This window comes from Anser brachyrhynchus, assembly GCF_964034855.1.
Source record: "Anser brachyrhynchus genome assembly, chromosome: 22".
Taxonomy (NCBI): domain Eukaryota; kingdom Metazoa; phylum Chordata; class Aves; order Anseriformes; family Anatidae; genus Anser; species Anser brachyrhynchus.
Window position 1 is genome coordinate 7669089 of NC_137715.1, and position 15486 is coordinate 7684574.

General features: G+C 48.1%; 1 long non-coding RNA gene across 3 annotated transcripts; it reads left to right on the top strand.

Moving 5' to 3' along the window:
* Positions 1-3738: 3738 nt before the first annotated feature.
* Positions 3739-14560, top strand: LOC308181854. Of its 3 annotated transcripts, XR_013941601.1 has the most exons (5): positions 3739-3922; positions 4253-4384; positions 5063-5122; positions 13787-13876; positions 14287-14560. It is a non-coding gene; the product is annotated as an uncharacterized lncRNA (long non-coding RNA). The 3 variants fall into 3 exon arrangements; XR_013941600.1 differs by having other exon boundaries at positions 13787-14560; XR_013941602.1 differs by having other exon boundaries at positions 3741-3835; positions 13787-14560.
* The last annotated feature ends 926 nt before the right edge of the window (positions 14561-15486 follow it).

Genomic DNA, 15486 nt, shown 5'->3' on the forward strand with positions numbered 1-15486 from the left:
GCTCCTTTATCCTGCATCCCGTGCTGCTGCACCCATGGGACACCCAACAAATGCAATGACCTGGGTCCCTTCTGCACTTCCCAAAGGACTTCAGAGATGAGTAAAACACTGATAATTAGAAAGAAAACTGTAACAGAACCAATCATCACCTTATTCTTGAGATTGCTTTAATAGATCATGATATATCTACATTGCTTCTCCAGTTCCTGGGGACAGACAATACCTGCATTACTCCATTGATGCCATTGACTCTTCATATCAACAGTGGGTATAAATCTGCAAATTGCTTTCTTCCTGCATGTCTGTTCGCCTTCTGCTCATTTCTCCAGGCTCCCAGATACCTTGAAGAGAGTCTTATGCTCTGCTCATCTGTTTTTTCTCCCATCTACGTCTTGAAATCTCACCAGGTGATCGGTTCCAAGGCAGTCACGTGCTGCTTGTGTGCAGAGCAGGGGGTCGAGGCGGGCAGGGGTTTTCCAGCATTGAGGCAACTCGAGGCAGCTGAGGAAGCTGCCAGGGCCCGGCAGCCCTCGCAAGGGTGGCTGATGAGGTGCGGGAGGAGCTGGCAGTGCCCTGGCCATACAAAGGCGGCCCCTGGGGAGCGCGAGAGACTGAGGAGGTGGAGAGATTAAGGGCCATCAGGGAGTGTGAGCAGGAGTTAGACTGGTGGAGCAGCTCCCTGCCATGCCTTCGAGAAAGGCATGGGGGTGATACACCCCAAATACCTGTTGACCCTCTGCCCTGTTGCTGTTGGGCAGAGGGAGGGGAGCTAAGAGAAGGAGAGGACTGGAAAAAGGTCCTGGAGCTCAAGGGATGGGTACGTGAGGATGTGGGGGAAGGTCCACACAGGAGGTTGTCAAGGACAAGGAAGTCGACTCCACACCTCAAGACTGCCTCCACCAAGAGGGAAAGAAGGGTAATGGTCATAGGCAACTCCCTTCTGAGGGGAACAGAGGGCCCCATATTCGGCCAGAGCCTACCCATAGGGAAGTCTGCTGCCTCCCTGGGGCCCTGGTCAGGGACATTACCAAGAAACTCTCTGGCCTGGTTTACCCCTCCGCTTATTACCTCTTACTGATAATTCAGGTTGGCAGCGATGAAATTGCTGAGAGAAGCCTGAAGGGCTTAGATAAGGGCTTAGCCTGAAAGCTATCTAAAGGGACTTAAGGGAACTGGGGTGGTTAGTAGATGGAGTAGGAGTACAGGTGGTGTTTTCCTCTGTCCCTTCAGTGGCAGGGAGGGATACTGAGCAGACATGGAAAGCTCAGCTGATAAATACATGTCTGAGAGGTTGGTGCCATTGTAGGAATTTTGTTTTTTTTTTGACCATGGGGCGATTTACTTGGCACCTGGCCTGATGACTGCAGATGAGTCCCACCTGTCCCAAAGGGGGAAACGGATCCTAGCTCAGAAGCTGGCCAGGCTCATTGAGAGGACATTAAACCAGGTATAAATTGCTACAGGGGGGGAATGAGGCTTGATAGAGAAGAGCCTGGGAGAGCAATGCCAGGGCTGGGGGTGAGGGCAATGGCATGACTCAAGTGCATCTACACCAGTGCATGCAGCATAGGCAACAAACAGGAGGAGCTGGAAGCCATTGTGCAGCAGGCAAACTATGACCTAGTTGCCATCACTGAAACGCGGTGGGATCACTCCCACGACTGGAGTGCTGCAATGGATGGCTACAAGCTCTTCAGAAGGGCTAAGGAGGGGCGGTGATGTGGCTCTCTATATTAGAGAGTGTTTTGATGTTGTTGAGCTCAGGGCTGGGAATGATAAGGTTCAGTTCCTATGGATAAGGATCAAGGGGACGGCCCACAAGGCAGACATCCTGGTGGGGGTCTGTTATAGACCGCCAAACCAGGATGAAGAGATGGATGAGGTGTTCTATAAGCAGCTGGCGGAAGTCGCTCAATCACCAGCACTTGTCCTCATGGGGTACTTTAACTTTCCGGACATATCCTGGAAATACAATTGGACTAGAAGCAGTCTAGGAGGTTCCTGGAGTGTGTGGAAGACAGCTTTCTGACGCAGCTGGTTAGTGAGCCTAGCAGAGGGGGTGCCCCGCTAGACCTGCCGTTCACAAACAGAGAAGGACTGGTGGGAGATGTGGTGGTTGGGAGCCGTCTTGGGCAGAGTGACCACGAAATGGTAGAGATATCTATTCTTGGTGAAGTCAGGAAGGGGGTCAGTAAAACTGTTACCTTGGACTTCCAGAGGGCAGACTTTGATTTGTTCAGGATGCCAGTAGGAAGGGTCCCTTGGGAGTCAATCCTGAAGGGCAGAGGGGTCCAGGAAGGCTGGACGCTCCTCAAGAAGTCTTCAAGGTGCAGAAGCAGGCTGTCCTCATGTGCTGTAAGATGAGCTGGAGGGGAAGAAGAACAGCATGGCTGAACAGGGAACTTTTGCTGAGTGTCTGGGAGAAAAGGAGTTTATGTCCAGAGGAAGAAGGGGCAGTCAGCTCGGGGAGAGTACAAGGCAGTTGCCAGCATATGCAGAGAAAAAATCAGGAAGGCCAAAGCCCAGCATGAGCTCAACTTGGCCATGATCTTAAAGGTCTTCTCCAACCTTAATGATTCTAGGATTCTATGAAATGTGCTTTTTGTATCCCAGTCCTTGGTGGAGCTGACGTGTCATTGACGATGAGATCAACATCTTGGACTTTCCAGCCCCTGAATGAAAAAAGCTGCTCTCCCTTTTTAGGCTGCTGAGGAGCAGTGTCAGGTTTCCCCAGCAGGTGCCCACATCTCCTGTGAATTCAGAGAGGGTTTGAGCTTCTCCGGGACACTCAGACATACAGCATCCAGCCATGGCTGCGTGGTTGACTCAGTAGACTGGTTCCGAGAGGAAACCCGTGAGTGTAGGGTGAAAATTGACTTTTTACTTCTTTGTGTGGCCACAGACTCTTGTGTTGCTGCTCCCCGTGGTCCTTGGTGCCCACGCCTGTCCTCCTACCACTTTTTCACAAGGCTTCTTCCCACTCCCATCAGTTCATGTCTCTACAGCTGCTTGAGGCTCTGTGGCACCAGCCAGACCACGTCTAAGCCATCACGGCACACTTTGGTTACACAAGCCCTGTAGTTTCCACCAAGTCATTCCTGAACTGAGAAATAGCTCTTACACACCACTCAAAGAAACCTTTCCTGCTCTTCATACAAGCACTGCCGGCTTTTCCACACAAAACTTGGCATTACAAGAGATTCTGAATATCCGTATGAATTCCAGGCACCAGATGACTCCATGCAGCCTGCTGCTGTCCTGCAACACTTCTATTTCCATCCCCTGCCTTGCTCTGTTAGCTCTTCTGTTCCCCCTCGCCAGGGCTGGAATCCATAAACAAGTACATTGTTCTGCAAGAACAATGGTTTTTCTGGCTGAAATATCTGGGAAAAAATATCTCTGCTTGAATCTAAATGAGAATGCATTTTTTTATTTTTCCCTTGCTGAAAAGAATTAATTATTTGGGGCAGAAGAAAAACTTTTTGGTTTCCATATGGGAGTTGGGAGGTGCAAGGCCTTTGGTGGGAGTTCAACCATGGCCATGGTGCAAGATTTGCATGAAACTTTCCCACCACCTGTGGACTGTGTGGTCTCAAGCAAGAGATGTTCTCAGGCTGTGTAAAGACCTACACCAATCAATCCCATCTGTTTCCAGTTAGCTCCATTCCTGCCCAGACCCTTTTGGGCACACCCCAAAGGGTATATAAGCCTTGGCTGGCCCCTCTATGAGTGGTGGATTTGGTTTTTGAGGGTCTTTGTTGTGTAGAGCTTTGTTTTAAGTGGCTTGACTTGTGCTCAGCTCCATCATGGGGGAGGAAGATGCTTGGATGGTGAAGTGGGTTTTGGTGTGGGGGTGTCCTAACTCTGCCCTGGGTTTCCTCTTTTGTGACTGCCAAGCTTCTGAATTCACAGCTAAGCATGGGTGAGCCAAAGCTCAGCTTCTTTTCAGTCTGTAAGCTGTCCCTGGGTCTTTCTCTGAGGCTTTTATTTGTCTTTCTGGGATTTCTAGCCCTTGGTATGTGCATGTTACTTTTCCTTGCACCATAATCAGCTCCCCAAGAAACTCTGTAGATTATGTGGTCTTCTTCAAAGAGTCTTGTAAAAATGTATTCACAGGGCTGGCTTAACTTAAATCTCTTACAAACTCCCTTTCTGCTTCTCCCTCGTTCTGTTCTTTGCAAGTAAAACCTTCTTAGGCAAAAAGCATCCTCAAATACTTCTGTTATTTCTCCAAATCTTCCTTCCCCACCAGAAGCTTTGTGTGCATCCATTGCACTTGTGCCCAGCTCTGTGAGGTGTAGAGCGATCTCTGCACCACCCTCTGGTTCCTGCCTCGCTGGGGTTCACCTATAGTGGCCTGCTGGGTGAATCCCTCCTGGGGCTGGTGAGTGATTTAGCTTCAGCTGCACTAACTCTCCCCTAGTCACTTAATGTTACAGCTCTCTAAGTTCTCCAGTGCTTAGTACCTCCTGAATCTGGCATCTCTGTTAGGCAAGACTGATTGCAGAAGAAACCCGTTATTTAGAGCTGTTGCAGTGGATGGAAGTAAAGTAAAACATGTGTTAGCATCAAACCGAGTGCCTGCAAAGGAGTGTGTAGGGGACTGATGAATCTCTTGGAGGAATTTTTGTGGCATGTGTTGGAGGCATCCCTTTGGGTCCTGAAGCACTCTGACAGCTTGGCCTTGGCATTAACAGTGGAAGGAGCTGGGATGCATTGTCTTGCAGGATCTATGACTGAAGCAGCCACTTTCTTCTTCTTCACCATAAAGACAAACCAGGGCACCTTGTTAAAAGCAGCCCTGTCCTGTTTGAGTTTCTCTGGGGAAAACATTGCTCCAAGTCTCTGCACTTCTTGTTCACCCTAAGACTTTCAAGAATGACACCTACTTTTGTTGTATTAATCTTCCTTTAGTCCTGGACTAACTTTTACTGGCTGAACCCAAGGCAGGCTGCTGGCAGGCTTTCCAGCTCTTGGGGCGAGCCTGATTAAAAACTGCACAGATGATGTCTTGGTAATAGCAAAAATAATACAGCTCAACTGTGTTTTTTTTTCTCCCCAGGAAATAAAAAGAGGGCAAAGGGATGAAGACATGCTCAAAGCCTTTTCTGAGTTCCTGGAGGTATGTAAAAATTCATCAGGTGTTTAGTGTTTTCACCTAATGGTTGAAATAGCCTCCTTCATGGAGGAGGCTGTAATGAAATGTGTGTTGTTATGATATTACAGATAAGTCTCAGTGAATCCTTTTCAAAAGGAAGAATTTGCCTGGGTATGGGCTTTCAGTTATAACTCATGTTAACAGATTGCCTGGTTTGACAGGCACTGAACATTTCTTAATGAAAAGCCCTGGTTTTTCCATTTTTTTTTCCTCTAGAAAATTTTTGTTTTGCTGGAAAACTGAAAAGTCTCAGACTACTAAAACCTTGAACTGGTTCCAGTCATAACTGGAGGAATAAACCCAGCTATATTTATATGACAGAGATTGATGGGCAGTAAACTTGCCCTGTAATGTGGTTTCAGCTGTTGCACCTCAAACATTCTGAGGCTTTCTGCAGGTGCAGGTATTTCCAGCAAGGTCGGCTCAATGATGTTTTGTTTCTAGGCCTTTGGGAACAAGGCTGGCAGTTCAGGACATTCTTTTGTTGCGGGATGCTGACTTTATGAAAACATACTATTTGCATGGCAGATGATGAAAGATGGCCCAGAAAAATCAACTTTCTGGAGCAAGGGATATTTCTTTCTGAAAAGGGCCAGTATGATAGGCAGAAACTGATTATTGGTCATGGTAATAAAAGGTTAGGCAAGAAGTTATCCAGCATCTTGTTTGGCTCGGCAAGTTAACTGGACACTTCTTGTAGAGAAAACAAGCTGTGTGGAGCTCCTGAAATTTTTCCTGGAAACTGGTTTTCTGCAGGAAAGATCTTGACTTTTTGGATGGGGGGAGGGGGGGGGGGGGGAAACCATGTTGGGGAAAAAACCCACCTGATCTTTTCTGGTTCTCTTAAAACATAAAGGTGCAAAAAAATGACAACATCCCAGGAATGGCCATCACCCTGCACCCATACAGGGCTGGTGGACTTCCACTGGGAGAAGCATTGTCCCAGGGGGATTTAAGTGCAACTCCAAGTCCTTGACATGGCCCCAAGGAAGTATTTAATGTTTGCTTGTAGTTTGGGCATGGTGCCCTATCAGGGCAGGGGGCAGCAGTTGCGATGCCCTACAGAGCAAATCCTCAAGGGCTGGAGGGGCTCTGAGCACGGCTGAGAAGTGTGCAGCCCCTTGTGCACCCAGCTGTGCACAGAGCATCCAGCTGTTTCACACAGAGCTCTGTGCTTGCAGACAGATGCACCTCTGTGTTTAACCCATGGGTTCCACCAAACAACAGATGGGAGAGTGATACAGAGCACAGGAAATACATCTATTTGTCAGTAAAGAGATGAAGATTAATCCAAGGCAGGGTGTGTGTGCTCCAGGCAGGGCTGGCTCTGCATGAGGGTACAAATGTAGCTGCGAATGAGATAAGAGGCTTTGCGTTGCAATAAAGCAAAGAAACACTGCTGACAATGTGCACAGCGCTGCTTCCTGAGGGTGGGCTTAAAGCTGAAGCTTGCGAGAAGGAGGTGAAAAAACCAATTTATCTGTAAAGATATGGTAGGGAAAGGGTGGGATTTCTGAATTTCGGTGATGGGAGTAGGTCAGAAGCATGTGGGCAGAAGAAAGTGGTGCAAGTACTGAGCCTCCAAACCCCCAGGGAACCCTTCTTCTGCAGCAGTGAGTCCCTGCAGACCCCAGGAAACCTTCTGCCTTCAGGAAAGCTGGGCACTTGGCTCCGTCTGCAGTGTCTGTGCAGAGATGTTCCTCCCCGGGACTTGGGCATCCTCCCCTTTTCTGGATGACTCCATGCTTGGCCAAGGGTGCTCAGTTAGCAGCCCTGTGGCGTGTCCTTATGGGATCCAGTGGCTGCATCAAGCGGAGCTTTTGAGGTTTGGTTTGTGAGCAGGAAAACCTACCTTGAAGCTGAAGTGTACCCATTGAGAAGCCAGCCTGTGCAACCTGGCTGTTGCTGGGACTTCTTTCTTTTCCTTTGTTGTGGCAAAGAGCAGTCTTTTTTTTTTCTTTTTTTCTTTTTTTTTCCTTCCCCCAGAGTGCTGCAGCATGCAGCTGGCCCAGTTTCTGGGAACCAATACAATCCTGGTTGTAGCCTCCTCCTCTCCAGCTTAATCCTGCATACCTTGGCTTTGTTTTCTGTGTTTTTTTTTTTTTGTCACCAGCCCCAGGTGGCATGTGGCATCTGTGCAGTAATTAGGGCTGTTTGCTAATGGCTCTCTGCAGATAGCAGTACACCTGTAAGGTCATTAGCGGAGGTGTGCTGTGAAAAAGATGGTCCTACCAAAAGGACAAGGCTGAGCCAGCCTGTAGAGAATGCCCCTGGCCATATGGGAACAGAGGGGAAGCCCAAGTGAAGGGGTTTGGGCAGTGATGGGTCAGAACTGGGGGTGCACTGCACTTTGTGACCTGAGAACCAGGTCATGGCAACAGGGAATGAAATCGTATTTCACCTGGATGTTTCCAGCAAGGGAACATTTGAGCTCTGGCTCCTGGGACATAGGGTTTATTTCCTACCCGTCCTTTTTCTGGCTCTGCTCATGGGCCTGGGTATTTGGGACCTTCTCAGGCTGTGGCCGTCAGGAACTGCTCACAGCAGCAGTGTTTTGAGAGCCTGATTCCCAGTTTCCCCCTTCCCCTGATGGAGCTCCAAAGAGATGGGTGCAGGTGAGCTCCTGCAGAAATGCCAGTGGCTTCTTGATTCAGATTGACCTCTCTTAGTGAGGAAAAGTTTCCCCAAAGGTGTTTCTCTAACGTTTTTATAAGCAAATATAGCAAAATGCAATAAGCAAAGGTGAGAGGAGCGTTTAGGGCAGTAAAAAATAAGTGGAAAAAGGGTTGTTGGGCAGATCAGAGCTGAAGATGAGGCTTCATCTAAGCAAGAAAACAGGTGAAGTGACATTTAAGCTGTATTTTATGGCAAAAGCAGTAGCAAATAAACTCTGCAGAGCATCTTACTTCATTTATTGCTTCCCTGTAAACCATGGTGACTGTTGGAGTGTTGGGCAGAAGAGGGAAACCTGCAGGGCTTAATAACTTCAGGAAAAGTGGTGTGGCTTTTTTTTTTTTTTTTCCACTGGGAAGAGCAGCTCTTCTCCCCTTTGTGACACAGGGAGACCTCTTGCTGCTTATTATCTCTTTGCAGCATCAGTCCTTCTGGCTAGCAGTTCACAGCAAAGGATTCCCAGGCCAGCAGAGAGAATGTCATTAACATATGGAGCTAATTGCACTCTCAAACAAGAGCCATTGGTTTCTATCCCCACAGGAACGCTGGTTTTTGAAGTCAGCGCTACACTTGGCATTGGTGTGACAAGCAGACAGTGCAGAGGGAGGTGATGGGGACAAAGGGCAAATGCTGCTCCTCTGTGCTTCCAGTGCAATGGAGGCAAATCACACTTTGAGTGTGATGTGGGTGAGTTGTTAACGCTAATGCCATGGCTCCCCAGCCATTTTGAGCAGCACACTATCCTCCATCATATGTGGGTCCTGGCGAGCAGATGCTGTGGCATGCTAATACAACCTGCTATCGCTGCTGGGTAATGAAGTTCACCCATTATCGGCTTGTTCTGCATTAGCCTCTTCAAAGATGCAGTTATTTTGCCGCTTGTAGTGCTGGACTATTTGGGGACAGGAGATTCATAGCTGTTTGCACAGGAAATGAAGCGTTCTGTCCTTAATCAGATTCAAATAGAAGCAAGTAGCAGCTTTTCCCGTCAGTTAGGAAGCGTGAGTATGGCTTTTCCCCTGCTTATTTGTTTCTTGGCTGTTTCAGTGCTGGGTGGAAGAGTTGTACATGGGGTGAATCACAGATCTGCAAAGTGCTGCTGGACCCACTTGAGCGTGACATAGTACATAAATATGGGAGATTATAAGAACTGATTCCCTGGAGATAGAGGAGAATAAACAAACATCAACACTTCCCAAAGAGAAATGGAGTTCACTAAAAATCCCGGGTAATAAGTTAGCTATGGAAAAGGGGTAGGAAATCTAAACCTATGCAATGTTTCGAGCATCGCATTCCGACACTTGGGGAGAAGTGATAGCTCTATTTTGTTTTTTCCTTTGTGCTTGACCATTAGTCTTCGGGGAGGAAGAGATCTGCAGCTCTGCTGTAGCTGCAGAAGTGCAGAAGCATCTGTGCTGCCTGGAATAAGTGGTTTTCTTAGTGATTTATTGGGAGCATGTCTCTCTTGTCTCTTGGGGTTCCCCAAAATACTAATTTGCCAAAAATCTGATTTCCTGCATGCACATGCTGTTTCACCCCTTGCAATCCTAATGCAGTGGTCCACCAGAGTGGCTGCCCTACACTGTACTCTCAGCTTGGTCTGGATGTCCCCAGGGTTTTGGGGGCTGGAGCTTGTGAGTCCACATAGCATAGCCCAGGTGGGTGGTTTCAGCACCCTGTCACTATGCTTGGGCCTTTTTTAGGTCTGAATGGATTGAGTTCAGGGGTTTTAGGAGCTTTTGCATCACTCTGCCTGTGAACCCTGCTCTGGGTTAGGAGGACCAAGCAATGCTGTGGGCTCCCAAATGCCGTGTTGTTGCTAGTGATGCTCCATCACTTGCTTTTGCTGTTTTCAGCCTTATCTCTTTAATGATGAGAAATGTAGACCTCTTCCCAAAGCTGAATTTCTCACATTTACAGAAATCCAGGGGCTGAATCTTGAAGGGAAGCCTCACCCTTATTGCAAAAATCCTCTTGAAAGTGAAAAAGAAATCCTTCTAAAAGCAAACTGGGATGGCTTTGATTTTGTTCTCTGCCTGTAATTTCTCACCGTCCCCAAACCTGGCTGCTCACCCAACTGCTTTTGAGGTACCCTTTAACAGAGCAGCCTCCTTCATGCTCTTCATGACAGCACCGCTCCCCTCTGTTAGATCTGTTTAAATGACACTCCCAAATGCTGCTGTTCTTCTGCTTTTAGCAAATCACCATATAGCCACTAATATGATATGAAGAAGCATAAACACTTTTTACGGCCAGCAATAGTCATGGATAACTTCTTCATATTTAAACTTCCCAGCCCATTAGACCTCCTTAAATAATTCATGTTAAATCATCGTTTAAGTATGTGTGGTATTGCTTTGAGTTGATTGTGGACTGTAATATACTTCCACTGGGAGTAGTAATGTTAACACAAGTTACTGATTTAATATAGGTGACTGCAAATGTTGTGATGCTGCCTTGGGGCTAGGGGTGACATTTATTATCCATCACTGGGTTAGGTAGCGGAGGGGTCTGACCAAGCCATGATGCTCCAAAACGGGCACAGACTGCTGGAGAGAGGGCATTTGCAGTGTGCTCCGACTGTGCATCTGCTATGGGGCTCCTAAACAAAATTCAAGAGGGTTTCTTGGTCCCAGATGTCCCACAAACCAGTTCTAGCAGGTGATGGAGGTTGACTGTCCACATGATGTTTATCTCTAATCTCTTCTCTTGGTTGGCATCCATGTTTGTTTTCCTTTACAGTCTTTGCCTGATTTGCCTTCATGTTTAATGGATAAAAGCTTTTCCCTCCTCCCCTGCTGCAGATGGCAAGTGGAGAGCTCTGCTGTGGCAGCAAATTCCTCCCAAGACAGATGGAAATCTTGTTGGAGCCGTAAACTTGTCTTGGCGGTGTCAAGTTGGCCATAGAAAACTAAAATATTGACCTGCTCTTTTCCCACAAAACATGACTAATTAGCTGAGCTGAGTGCAGCAACAGAGGGTGGCTGGTGTTTCTGTAAGGTCTGATCTGACTGTTGGAAAGGTATTTGCTTCCAATTGTGAGAATTTTTTACATCATTCAGGTGGAGGGTGGCTTTTGGAGACTGGACCTAGCAAAGCTGTTTGAGGTGGGTTGTCCCCATGCTGGTTCCTGAAGTCACTCGGGAAACTTCTCAGAACTGAGCCCTAGGAAACAACGTTCTTGTCCTCTTTGGAAATCTGGTACTTGAAGTGTCCTGTTTTAATGATTCTGCCCCAGTTCTTGAAATCACTTGTCTGTGTAGAGAGCTCCAGGATGGCTTTGGTCATGGTAAACAGGGCGCACAAAGCTGTGAGTCAAGCCAAATTGAAATCTGCTTAATCCTTCTTAATCTGAGCAATAATAAAATTAATGCCTCCTGTTCAAGTGGGACCTTGGCTCTGTATATCCTAATGCTCACCCATGGGAACAGTCCCCAGCTGCTCTCCTCCCTGGAGGGGTGAGATGTGGCTGGATTCAATGCCCCATTTTAAGTCAAATCCTGCTCCATCAGCTGCAGCATCCCAGGCAAGAAACCAAGGGAGGTTTGCCTCTCAGCCAGCATGCATTGCAGTGGGGTGTGCACAGCAAATGCCCCCAAACCACCACCAGCAGCTCGAGTGTGACTTACAGCTCCAATCTCTCTCATTCGGGGTAGAGATCCTGGCGGTCCCCATTTGCACTCTGATTGCTGTGGACCTAGCAATTTTGCTTCTTCTATAGTTTCCTGAGTTAGTTTGGTTAGTAAACAATAATGGAGGAAAAGAGATTTCTGACTTTGGTTTTGTTTTTTCTAAGCTTCAGCTAAGACCAGCAATTGGAGCTCTGTGCCTGGGGTCAGGGAGTGGGTTCAGCTGCTGTTGCTGAGCCATTTCTCTGCCCATGCTGTGCCTCCCATTGTTTCATTGGCATCCATGATCACATGGCTGCTACAGCCTCATTTAACCCCCCAAAAATGACTTCAGCTTCCACAAGACCCACTGTCAACACTTCCTATATGAAGGTTTTCTGGGGGCTCCCGTGTGGTTATATCTCTTACAGCAGAAATCAATACCTCCAACAGGGAGCAAAAGCCTCTTTGTGAAACATGTCTTGAACAAAACACTTCTTTATTTTGCCAGTGAAAGTATTCAGCATGTGACTGGTTCAGCAGTGTTGCAGAACTCTGTGATGTGTTTCACCAGGGATTTCCCCAAGGCATCAGCTCTCATCCCTGTGAGCAGCTTTTGCTCCAGCTGAGCAAGCCCTCAGGTGTTTTAATCCCAGTCACCAGCTCCAGAGATTACAGACATGTTCTGGCTGATGGCAATTCTCCCCATCTCTTAAAGATCTGGGCAAAATCCCTCTTTAAAGATCTGGGAAAATTTCTCTCAGCCCCTGCAGCGTTGTGCCTGAGCAGCATTGCCTGCTGTCCATGGGAAGGAGGGAGCAAAGTTCTTGGACAGCAGCATCTGCCCCAGCAGCTTGTATCTCAGTCTTGTTTTCCTGCAGGGCTTGGAGCCCCTCCTCCATGGAGGGATGGAGGAGAGCTAAGCTGATTAAAAGCTTTAAAGAGATGTTTTCCAGTGCTGCCTCTGAGACCAAAGCTCTGCTAGAGCAAATGACGAGGACGTACAGTCTGTCCTCACCATTCCTGTGCTGTACTTCTCTCCTCTCCCTGACTCAGCAGTGACCTGGACTGCTAGGTCAGAGATCAAGCCAAGAAATGAGATTTAATTCTAGTTTCCCTTCTGTTCCATGCATAAATCTCCCCCATGCAGGGCTGTTTTCATTTGTACCATCCCTGGTGTATTCCTGAGATCTGATAAGGAACAGCATGGCTGGGGGGGGGGGGGGGGGAGGTGGGGGAGAATGTCTCCATGTGCTATTTTGCAGCCCTCCACCAAACCCTTATTATGGAGCAAGCCTTGAATTTGTGTTAATTTGGCACTTGCACTGAGTTTGATAGCGGTGCTTAAGCAGCTCTGTGCTGCGGTGGGGATCTCTGAGATGGATCCCTGCTGAGATGGTGTGATGTTCTTATTCTTCTTGCACAGAAGTGTTGTCCAGAGAAGCCTTGTTCTGCAGCTAGACTTGTCCGATTAATAGCAAAGGCAGAGTTTTGCCAAGACCAGGCTGGCAGTTCTCAAAGGTCAGCATGTGATGGCATTTTCCTCCCCAGCCCCTACCCTGGGGCTCAGATGGAACAGCCTTGCTGTGCATGCTCAGGGCTGTTTGCAGTGGGGAGCACCAGAATTTAGTTATCCACCAGTTCTTCAGCCCTGCTCAGGCTCCAGGAGGGGCATGGAGATGTTGAGGAGATGAGCATTAGGCAAAGGCTGCCGTTTCTTGTCCTGAATGTCTTTGCTGTTGGACAGAAGCTGTTCAAATGGAGGATCTGTGGTGAAGGTATGCACCTGGGGTTCCAGGTGATGATGGGGACCAGAACCCCGTGCTCCAGGCTTGGAGGTCCAGCCTGAGCAATGAGAACTCAAAGCCCCTCTTCTCCAGGTGCCCATCCACCGTGTCCCTTCAGCTGGTCCCCATCACCCAGGACATGCTTTTATCCCATCACAGTTCCGGCTGGCCATGGCAGAGTCCCCCTCTTTAATAATCTGGGGGTAAAAGCAGGGTGGTACGTGACCAGTATTAGCACAGGGGAGTGGAGGAACCCTCATGGTGCGTCTCCGCAGCATCCCCACCTCTTTCCAGAGTGGGGACCTGCCACAGCACCGGTGCTGTGGCCCCTCGGATGCAGTGGAGGTGCCCGATTTGCTGCTCAGCTCTGGCAGGACGAAGTCTCCAGCCCGGAGGGGTTGTAGATGCTGGGTTCAGTCACTAGAGGGAGGGATGCACGCACCGGTGGATTTCCAGGCAGAACTGGCAGCGTTTTGCTGGCATGACAAAATCGTACCCCATTATACTTCACGCATTTTGGTAACACAGCTTAAATCTTTTCTCTCTTTCCCTCCCCACAGGTGGTTGGTTGTGTGTGTGGCAGCTGGTCTCTGGGAGAATAACAGCAAGGCTGAAAGCACACAAACAGTGCTTGATTGGGGCTGGGCAAGGTATTGAAGCGGGACAAAGCAAAGGTTGCTGGCACTTCTTGTCTCCTTGAAAAAATAAAGGGATGGTGGCTCTGTGCCAAAACCCCCAAGAAGCCTTCTCCATCCCCAGACCAGGTGCAAATGCAGGGTCATGGGGGAGCAGACCTCGGTAATGTCTGGGGGTTAAACTTCTGAGTGCATTTTGCTAGGTACCTAAATCATAGTAATGGTACCTTGGGTCTCTGAAGGGTTTGAGTCCAGGCCAGTTAGAGGTTTCATGACCCACTTCTGCCCAGTCTAACCAGTAAGACAGGATGGAAAGTTATGCCTGGTGTCCTGTGGGATTACTTCTGACCTGCAAGAACAGGATTGCACAGAAACAGCCAATTTCTGTTTACAGCAAGTTTTAGTGAAGTAGAAACTTTTTGCAGAATGTTCTTCAGCCTTTGCTGCTGCTGTTGTTATCAACCGACACCCACATCCTGGCATCTCTGAATGCAGACAGTCCAGTGAGGAAAAGGATAGGACTGAAATCCCAAGGTGAAAAGTAACTACAAGCTCCTGGGCACCAGGAAGCTGTGAATCACTCAAACATGTGATCTTGCAGCTTTAATAAAAGCCTGACTTCCTCCAAAATCATTCTGCTTTTTATTTCCATGCAGTGGGAAAACAGCAAGATAAAGGGGAAAGTGGCCTATAGCTTTGCTTCTTGGAGAGCTTAGATTTTCCCAGGCTTGGCTGTATTGGCAAGAAAAAGATGTGGAGTTGAGGCAATTTAAGAAGTAAAGGGGAGGATGCTTCAAGGAGTGCTCCAAGGTAACTCCCAGGGCCTGCACAGGAGCTGTGAAATAACTGGTGACACACAATCCACATTACAGATAAATGGGGAGAAATTTCCCATTTTTCTCTAGAAATAGAGCACAATTTCTGCAATTTGGCCAACTCTTCTCCAATTTTCTGTTGACCTGGGATGCTGCATGTGATACTCCACCAGCCTGATGGCAGTGTGTACATCTGCACTTAATGATCTCAAATTGCATGGTGCGAGGCAGCTGCCATCCACTACTCAGCTAAGAATGCCTCCAGAAAGCAAACAGCCCCTTCTGCCCTGAGATGCTGACTGCTGAGACCAAACACATCCCAGCAAGCCCCATTTTGGGCTGTGCTGCTCTTGACAGGTGAATTCCTTGAGGTTATTCGAGATGTCACTGCTAACTGCTACTGGGCCCAGGGGTGTTTATTTAGTAATCATTGTAAGAGAAGAAGATGCACTGTGATTGATTTTAAAAGCAAGACAAACATTCCATGAAGCTTTAATGCTGTAATTGCTGATTGGGTGCAGATGAGCATGGAGGGGTGGAAAAGCCAAATTCTGGCTGCTCATAAAATGTGCTGCTCCATGTAGGAGAAAATAGGGACCTCCCCCCCCCCCCCCCGGGTTTTATTTATGAAAGGAGATCCAGAGTCTGGGGATGCTGGCATCCCTGGGATAAAGTCTCAGCCCAGTAGCCCCAGGAACTGGTGACTGCTCTGTGCTTACCAAGTTGGCAGAATTTCTTTGTGCATGTCCTTACAGAAATGAAAAATTACTGGAAGAGGCTTTTGTACCTTTCCTCCCTGCTTTGGGTTGT